A 10,260-nucleotide genomic window follows, 5' to 3' on the forward strand; every position below is an offset into this window, starting at 1 on the left:
ACGTCCGGTAGGTGCAGGACAGACACAATTAATTTGCTACTTGTGATTCTTTGTTTAGCTTTATTATTTATTGTATACTAGCATCTCAACAAATAAATTACTCTACTAGAGAGCGATCAAAAGCATCATATGGCAAACATGATATATCTCAAGTGAAATTAATTAGCCACATTTAATGTTTCACAAATATACCTATTTGTGACCCTATTGAGCACAAAACAAATAAAGTGGCTATCCTAAGAGGTTTAGGTACTTGTTACCAATGATGAGGATGAAATATATGATATATTCATTGAATTATCTTCGGGTCAACCATATAAGGGATTATGATAAGAATTGGTTGATAGATTGAGTGACTATCATCTAATTGCTTGCTCAACCACCCCGAGACCTTCATCTCATCACCAAGTACCTATATCATTAACTTAAGCACACTTTGGTACCCAACTCTTGTTGGGTCCTTTTGAGTTAGTCAACAAGTGCTTAGGCACCCAAATGGCTTTAGCACTAGTTTGTGGTGAACACATCACCTTGCTAGTGCTAACTCCATTTGTGGTCTTCCTAAGCTTGTCATTATAAGCATATGTGTTTGGCTTAGGAGCGTTACCATTTGGGCATTCATAGCTTAGATGCCCCTTTCTTTTACAAGCATAGCAAATGTGCCTTTATTTGCTCTATGCTTGTTTTGCTTGTATGGACATCTATCAACCTTATGGCCCATCTCATTGCATCCATAGCATCTTCTTGTTGTAACTTGGGCTTCTTTTCTTGCCTCTTTGTACATTGGGCATTTCTTGGTAAGATGCCCCAATTTCTTGCTCATGAGACAAGCACTTTGTCCATCACTCTTCATTTGCTTGGCCTCCTTGGTAGAAGCCTTTTGATTGGCAGCTTCAACCTTGTCGGCCCAACTCTTGTGTGGACACATAGCCCACTCATGTCCATACAATCCACAACCATAGCACATCCTTTTTCCATGTTTCTTGCTCTTGGTTGTGTTGGCCTTGCTTGAGATGTGATTCTTTTGTTGGGCTTTGGAGGAAGCAAGGTTTGAACCATTCTCAAGCTTCTTCACCATGTTATCACGGTTATCTTGAGAAGGTTGTGCTTTCTCCTTACCCTTCAACCAAATCACATCTTTCTTTAATCTTTGCACTTCTTCTTTGAGCTCTATGTTTTCTATAAGATTTAGCTCAATCGAAGATTGGCTTGCTTGAGGAGCACACTCATTAGTAAAAGAAATATTTAATTGAGATGGTGTACTAGTGAGTGAATGTGTAAGAGGTTGAGAAAATTTTACCGAGGTGATCATAACCTCATGAGCTACCTCAAGCATGAAGCTTGATTCTACTACTTCCTCATGAGAGCACTTTAGATGAACATAATTTGCTTGTAGCACATTATACTTGCTTGATAGTTCATTTAGCCTTGCCTTGAGCTCCAAGTTTTCCTTCTCTAGTTGTGAAACACTAGAAGAGGAGTTAGTAACTAAACCATGCTCAATTGACAATTTTTCTTACCTTTCACTTAGAGCCTTTAGTTCTTCCATCTTGGAGATGAGAAACAATTCTTGCTTTTGAAGTGATTGCTCTTGCTTCTCAATCTCTTCTTCAAGCTCATCATTATTTTCAACTATCTTCATTATGACGAACTTGTCTTTGCGGTTGAGATGATCAAGGTTGTAGTTGTCTTCAACTTCAACATCACTCTCATCTTGATCATCTACTTGTGCTTTCTCTTTTTCTTGATCTTTCTTGTTACTCTTCTTCTTGCTTTTCTTGGCCATGAAACACAAGTGATGAGTATCATGAGACACTGAGGTTGACTCATCACTTGGTCGCCACCGGGCTTAAGCATCATTGCAAACAGCTGCTCGTTGCTCTGCTGCCTCGGCCATACCGGACACGTCCAGTAGACATACCGGACATGTCTGGTATGTGCAGGCAGACAGCAGGTCATGCACTGCTTGCACTTCTTGCTCCGGCTCGGCGCTCTTGAGGTCTTGTGAGGCTTCTTCGCTGTATGATGACACAATGGACATACTTTCCATTGACTCGATCTCAAGTGCATCATCACATTTGGATTTTCCATATAAATCAAAAAGTCTAGTCCAAATGAGATGAGCACTCTCCAGAGGTGGTTGTCCATTGAAGATTGCCTCATCTTGAACCTCTACACTCAATGTACTCAAAATAATATTAATAGCTTGAGCATTGAGTTGCACGCATATCTCTTCCTCTTTTGACAAATTTTTGTAGTTGCTCCAATCAACTATAGAAAGAGGTATGCTTGCATCCACAATATGCTCAACAAGAGGACTAATGTCTCTAAAAGCATTGAGTATATGTATTGACCAAGGTAGAAAGTTTGAACCATCATTTTGGAGAAGCACCGGCTCCAACTCGATAGGCGTCGATATCCTTTTCTCATGGCGGTGAAGCTTTAGGTGAGAACCTCGCTCTGATACCAATTGAAAGGACCTAGGATGCCGCTAGAGGGGGGTGAATAGGCGTTTCTGAAAATTAACACCTTTAAATGCAGAAATAATTAGTAAATGGAGTTTCCAAAATGGAAACTCCAAATAAAGAGTAGTACCACCCCTCACAAGTTAGCCACAGAGTATACAAGGTATAAAGAATATATCTAGAAGCTACAACCCTACAACACAAAGTTAGAAAAGAGAATAAATATATTCAGCACAGGTAGGAAATACCGGACATGTCTGGTATGCACGTGTTCTGCAGAACAGCCTGGCACAGTGATCAATACCGGACGTGTCCGGTATACACGATTTCTACAGAACAGCCCCAAACTTGCTCCCTTCGATTTCTATCTTCAAACCAAACTGCAGGTATCTACTGGAGATGATAATATACACAGAGAACCTACGCAAGAGCTAGAGCAATACAAATATCAAATGAAATGCGAATTGAGACACGATATTTGTTTTACCGAAGTTCGGACTTGTTCGAGTCCTACTCTCCATTGAGGGGCCTGCGGGCGACCCAGCAAAGGTCAGCCCTAGAGGATACCATGAAGGTCACTCTAGCCGGAGTCTTTTCCAACTCCTTTTCCTCCTTCCACTAGTTGATTCTAAGGCGGTGGAATCGACCGTTACAAACTTTCCGAGGCACACCACAATCTCTCGGGTGCTCTCCGGCGACGCCTAACCGTCTAGGACCGAAGAGTCCAAGAGTAACAAATGCGAATCACGAGATTGACAATATGCACAAGTGCTCAAGTGGTTGGATTGCTCTCTTTTTGAATTTCACTCAACCCACAATTTGATTTGGCAAATTTGATCAATCACTCACTAAGAGAGGGTTGGGAGAGTTGACAAGGCTCAAAAACGTGTGTGTATCAGCAGAATCAGCAGCCTCCAAAGGTGGAGGCTTGGGGGTATTTATAGCCCCCTTGAAAAACTAGCCGTTTTATAGCCATTGTCATACCGGACACGTCTGGTATGCATACCGGACATGTCTGGTATGCCTTACACTGCGCTAATGGTAACTAAGTTACAGTGAAGTTGTGAGGCGTCGGAACTCGCGATGAATGCCGGGACTCCCGACCGTCGGAACTCCCGACCCTCAGCAATTTTGAAAAACATGTAACTGAGTTAAAGTATGTGAGGTGTCAGAACTCCCGACGCATGCCGGAACTCCCGACCGTCGGAACTCCCGACTTACGTCGGAACTCCCGACCCTTAAGACTTTTGAAAACTAGCCGTTGGCTTCTGGTTAGGCATACCAGGCACGTCCGGTATGAATACCAGACACGTCCGGTATGACCAGGATAGTGAACCCTCTAAGTCAGTTAAAGTGCGAGACGTTGGAACTCCCGACGAACCAACCCGAGAACAACAATTTTACAGCTGCTGGGCAAATATCGGACACGTCCGGTATCAATACCGGACACCAGACCAGCAAAGATAAAGTTAGCTCTTTTGTCGCTCAAATACTCAAAACTCACATGGGTTGGCTTGAGCACTTATGAGATATTATCTACCAACATGATGCATCCCTCTTAATAGTACGGCATACCTATTAAACTCAAGATAAAAGGAAAAATGAATTTATACCACTTGAGTTGATCTATTTTGAATTGATGCCGTCCCTTTCAATCTTCATCAAGTAAGGGTGCTAACATGTTGATATTGATCTTTTCACTTGAGCATAGCCATCTTGAGCATGTGACTTGATTCCATTCATCAAACTTGAATAATCCCAAATGTATCAAGTCACTTCCATCAAACACTCCAATAGTGATTTGATCCTCCACATAAACATGAACATCATAGCTTGATTAGTTCCTCAACTAAATGCAAGTACTTCCTTCTTCATCCTAGCTAGGTTCTTCGGCCGCCAAGCCGTCGCTTGCCCTTCACCCTTGCTTAGTACCTCGAAGCCTTTCCTTGCTATCTTCACCATCTCAAGCCATCAAGTCACATCTTGTGTTGAATCATCCATTCATGTATTGTTATCTTTTTCATTTCAATTTAGCAAGCTTCAAATATGAGACCAATCTATATGCAATCCCTTATGTCTCATTAATTAGTTCTTACAAGCTTGCTTTCACATAGAACATGGAAATCCCACAATAAATAAGCCTTTGCATGAATTCTATTTGCATTGTTGTCTTGTGCTTGAACTAGATTGTTTTACACAACAACACATCATTTTGGCTTTCATTAAGTACCTGTGAGATAACCTATTTCCTGTCCACACTTAGCAAACGGGTTAGTCCTTTAATCACGTTGTCATACAATCATCCAAAACCCACTAAAGGGCTAGATGCACTTTCAATTTATATTATAACTTTATTGAAGTAAATATACATATTATGTCATCATACATATCAAGTACATGTGCATATTTGAGAGATGAATATATATATACATATATTCTAGAAACTATGAAAAATATTTTCTTAACAACTCATATACTAATGATACTACACATTATTTAAAACTATATTACTAACAATGAAATATATTTAATAAATTTTTACTTTTCTAGATACATAGTAAAGCTATGAATCTAGACATATTGTATATTTAAATATATAGCAAAATCTACTACCTAGAAAAACCAGACAATTTAAAACTTGGAATGGAAGAGGTACATTTTGACTAAAATGTTAACTACATTGATAGTATAACCATTATTGCACATATAATTTCTTGATAAATAAATTTAAACGCATCTTGAGAAGTGGGGGTAGTGCGGACCATATGTGTCTATATATCTTCGTGACCCTTGGGATTACTTTAGTGTAAACAATCATTATATAATTGAAATATTAATATTCTCTCTAGGTTAGCACCATTCTAGATCTCACTTCAAGCTCTACTCTCAATTTTGAGTGATGTGGTGTCCGTTTTAAATGATCGTTTATGTCATAACACTTTGCAACCTAAAATCCTTATTTTAAAATTACAAAATTAGAGTTAATAAAGATACAATAGGTGTTTTAACTTAGTTTGAGAATAATTTTTTAATAATTAATAAGATTAAATTTGAAAATCAAAATTTAATATTTATGGCATCGAAAGATATGGAATGCAATAAGAGCCACCAAAGTTTAATCTTTTCTTTTTAACATAATGTTTCAACTAAATGCATATTGAAGTTACACATAGTCATAGCGATGCAATGCAAAGGGAAAACTATGGACAAAAATGGAAAAACATATATATTAGTAATTTATACATTGATCATAACTACATAGAGACAACATTGTAGCTGTTGAGTCTATTGTGTTGGAAAATGAGCAAAGTGAAAATGTGCAATTTAATATTCATGACATCAGAAGATATGTGTTACACCATAGTTTAAGCAAATGCTTAGTAATTCATACGTTTATCACAATTGGATAGAGACTACACATAGTATCTATTGTGTTAGAAAATTAACAAAATGAGAAAACATGCTATTTAATATTAATATTTTATAGATCAAGGTATATTAAACAGTAATTACTGCTTATGTGTTCTAAGATTCTGTCTCGTGCGAGAGGACGGGTTGATGGACTAGTTAACGTGGAATTCTAAGAGTACCTACAAAGCAGTTGATTTAATTTGCCGTCTATTTGAGTTAAATTAACCACAGTTACCTTGCTAAACAAGGAGAGAGAACGCCTGTTTGAGGGCGTACGGGTCTGATTCATGTTTCTAGAGTAGGCAACGACTTCCACCACTGTTGTTCAAGCGAGCGTCATCAGTGTAAGATCGAGTGCGCGCGGGCGGACGATGCAATAAGGATGGCTGCAAATCGTCACCCATCTGACGAGTCCCTTCCTTCTCTTCCTCTTGGGCTGTTCTTCTTTCCTCTCTTCCATTTTCTAATTGATGCAAAATTTTCCTGGGCACTCTTCTTCTTCTTCTTCTTCTTCACATCGTACCTTTCAGCCTTGTTTGCATCAACACACATGGTTCGGGGTGAAATTTAGTTTAAGTTCCATTCTAATTGACTTCAATCCAAATAGATTAAGGTGAATACGATAACATCCAAACACGACCTTCGTTGGGAATACCTCCCGTCTCTCCCTGCTCTTGTATCTTGTGCAGTGCAGAGTTCCTGATTCCAAAGTTTTCATCCTCGCCATTGACTCAGGATGCAGCAAGACAGGGGGGTCTTGAGAGGCTTATTCTGCCTTTTCATGCTGGCCGTTGTTGTCTCTTTGTCTTTGCGCAGCAAGCAACAAAACGGTATATAAAAAATCTTGTACACATTTGATCATGGTTACATGGATGCATTAAAATGTTTCTAGATATATAGTCAAATGACTACATACCCGTTCTATAACCACACTATGCTTAGCTGTATCTTATGTGAGTTTCCAATGCAAGTTTGCATACAACACCATGTGTTTAGCTCACTAGTACAGAGAAGATTTTTAGAGACGGTCAAAAGTGATCTTCAGAGACGGTTTTAAAACCACTACTATGCCAGCGATTGTAAAAATAAGTGATTTTCAGAGGCAGTTTTAAAACCGCCTCTAAAAATCGAGAGGCGGTTGACTTAAAACAACCGCCCTTAAAAATTGATTTTCAGAAACGGTTGACTTAAGTCAACCGTCCCTAAAAATAGTATTCAATTTTTTTTAAAAAAATCATTTAGAGTTTAATAAAAATAAGAAAAAATATTTTCAATGTAGCCCTAGGAACTGCCACAGCTCACAAGATTTATTTGACACTTGTTTTGAATAAGTGCCGACACCCAGATTCGAACCGACAACCTCTCACGTGATCCCTCCCCTACCACCGCATCACACAGTCACTTGTGTCTAGCTGTACGATGCTATCTATTTGTACTAATATGTACGAATCTTGTAATCAATATTTAACTCATAAATAATCTTAAATGAGAAAACTTTCAACTATAAAGTTTTAAATCTCGTCGAGTACTACAACTTTAATATAGAACATTTCTCCATCCAAGATCATTTGAAAAATTCAAAAACTTAAAATTCAAAATCTAAGACTTAATTTATATATTTGGAACCCTAAATGATCTCAAACAAAAATTCTATCAACTATAGAGTTTTAGATCTCATCGAGCTCTATAATTTTAATATAAATTTTGTGTTCATCCGACTTCATTTAAAAAGGGTATAAATTTATTTGTGCTGTAGCTATTTTTAAGGACGGCTGACCTCTGAAAATCGATTGGCGGCTGACTTAATAAAACCGCCCCTGAAAATCACTCATTTTCAAAGACGGTTGACATAAGCAACCGTTCTTGAAAATAGCATTTTCAGAGGCGGTTCTTTTAACAGAACCGCCCCTAAAATGAATACATTTTTAGAGGTGGATTTCTTAATGGAATCGCTTCTAAAAATTGATTTCTAGCAACGGTTGTATAGCTACAGTGCCTCCCACGAAGGCTAGTGACGGCGTACTAAGACAACCGCTTCTGTTAGAAAAGAGAGACGCCTCTAAAAATCATTTTTGTACTAGTGGCTGTCTTTTATGTGAGTTTCCACATTCCTACAAATAACACCCTATATGTGGGTTGTAAATGCCATAATATAATGGCAATGATACCTCTATTTATTAGACGACATCTCACATTTAAAAAATGGTTCTCATATATGATATAAGTAGTTGACTCAGTTAATTCTTAATTGCACATGCATATCCAATTAATTAATGAGTCTGCATGTAGCCATGCATGTCCAAGTGATATATACACTAATGCAGTAATCAACTTCATAGACGGTCAAAATCAACTAACAGAGGTAGGCTGTGTGAGACTGTCTCCAACGCGGAATGCAAATGCAAAATACGCACTGCACAGTGTTTTGGGTAGCCAAAATCATCCTCCAACGGAGGACCGAAACCGGATACGCATTTTGGGTGCTCGGCGAGTCGGAAGGCATTTCTGCCTCTCCGAAGGGAGACGACGCAAACATCCAGTGGGGGCCCCGTCGGAGCCGCAGTGGCGCAGCGCCCTCCCCTGCGCTGCGGCCCACCTCCCCGCCGGCGCGCGCGGCAAGCTTGCTCCGGCCCGACGAGCCCTGCCCCGGCGCGCGGCCCGCCTCCACCTCGGCCACGCCATCCTCCTCACCTCCGCCATCTCCCTCCTCCGCACGGGATCGAGCGCGGGCGCGAGCTCCGCCGGGCGCGGGCGCGAGCTCCGCCGGTGCGGGTGCCACCGGCCGGATCCGGGAGAGGGAGGCTCGGGGAAGAAGAAGGGGAGGGAGGGGGGCCGGATCCGGCCGGGAGAGGGAGGGAAGAAGGCAGGCCGCGTCCACGGCGGGCGCCGCTTGCTCCGAGCGCCGCTGGCGAGGCGCTGCTGCCGCCTGGGGAGAGGAGAGTGAGGGAGCGTGGGGATTTGGGGCTCATCATTGGAGAAGCCGAGAATGGGGTGCGTCGGAGATTTCACTGTACGTTACCTAAATCATCAAATGCGTATTCGATTTGGGTCACCCCGTTGGAGTCAGTCTGACCACCTCAACAAAAGGTCACTGCGTATAGCTAGCCCGCCTCAATAAATTAGAAAAAAAAAGAAAAATTTCAGCACTGCCTGGCTCCGAGCCCACGCCGAACCCGTCATGCCGGTCATGGATCCGCCATCACCTCCGCTCCTCAATCCACCATAGGAGGTTCTGATGAGCCCATGGCTCCTCTAATTATTACAATTGGTCAAGCTAAAAAAAATGTGTATATGCAGCTTGGTTCATTTTCTCTAGATGACAATCAACACATGATGAAGCCAAGAAGGAAGGAGTTGAACATGCTACTGCTACAGTGCTACTCTACCCGCCAAGCTGTTATTTAAAGCCTCAAGGAGCTAATTGGGGCATGAAACAAAGCAAGCTGGTGAGGTTTATCACAATTGGGTCCATACCTGTGGTCTGTGGAGATAGGTTCAGTTTGCCGATCAAAGTTGTGCTCATCTGAAGTCAGCTGGCAATTTCATAATTTAAGCGCAGGCGACTTAGATTGTTATGTTCAGCCCAAGTCCAGCAAGGATAACGAGGTTTCTTCAATATGACCATCGTACACTTGAGTGGTCACGTATTTTATTAATAATATACTAGTAAATTTACTCGTGCGTTGCAACAGGATTAATAAAAAACATATACTAATTTTATTTGACTTAAGATTTAGGTGTAAAAGAAGTAATTGTTTATGTCAAAAGATTGAATTTTGTTTAGTGTGTGAACACCTATGGTAGTTGCGGTTGGCTCCACCTTGTCGACCTCCTCAAACACGCTACTATCTCCATCCATGCAACAGGAGCGAACGCCTCGTCGTAGTCGATCCTCAGTTGTTGAATGTACCCCTTGGCGATGATCCATGCCTTGTGCTTGATGATGACGCCTTGCTCATCACGCTTCAGCTTGTACACCCATTTGAGGCCGATTGGGCGGTGACTAGGCGGGAGATCAACCAGCGCCCATGTCTTGTTCTCTTCAATGGACGTCATCTCCTCCACCATAGCCTTTCACCAACGCGCGTCCCCGCGCGCTTCCTCAAACGTTGCTGGCTCGTCGTCACCAGTGGCAAGCAGCAGTTCCTCGTCGACCACGAACTCCTGCTCCGCTAAGCCAGGAGTATCCGCTGGCCCGAGCATGTTGTCCAATGCTCTGAACCGCAGAGGCGCGTCGTCGTCGTGATCATCGTCGATGTCAGGACCAGTCGGCAGCGAGACGAATTCTATTGACGCACCAGCCACAGTAGGGGCTCCAACCCCATTGGGCGTGCGCATCGGTGTCGATGGCGACCTTGGTGCAGGCACCACATCATCGATGCCC

Source organism: Miscanthus floridulus, chromosome 15 (assembly GCF_019320115.1).
Source record: "Miscanthus floridulus cultivar M001 chromosome 15, ASM1932011v1, whole genome shotgun sequence".
Lineage (NCBI taxonomy): Eukaryota > Viridiplantae > Streptophyta > Magnoliopsida > Poales > Poaceae > Miscanthus > Miscanthus floridulus.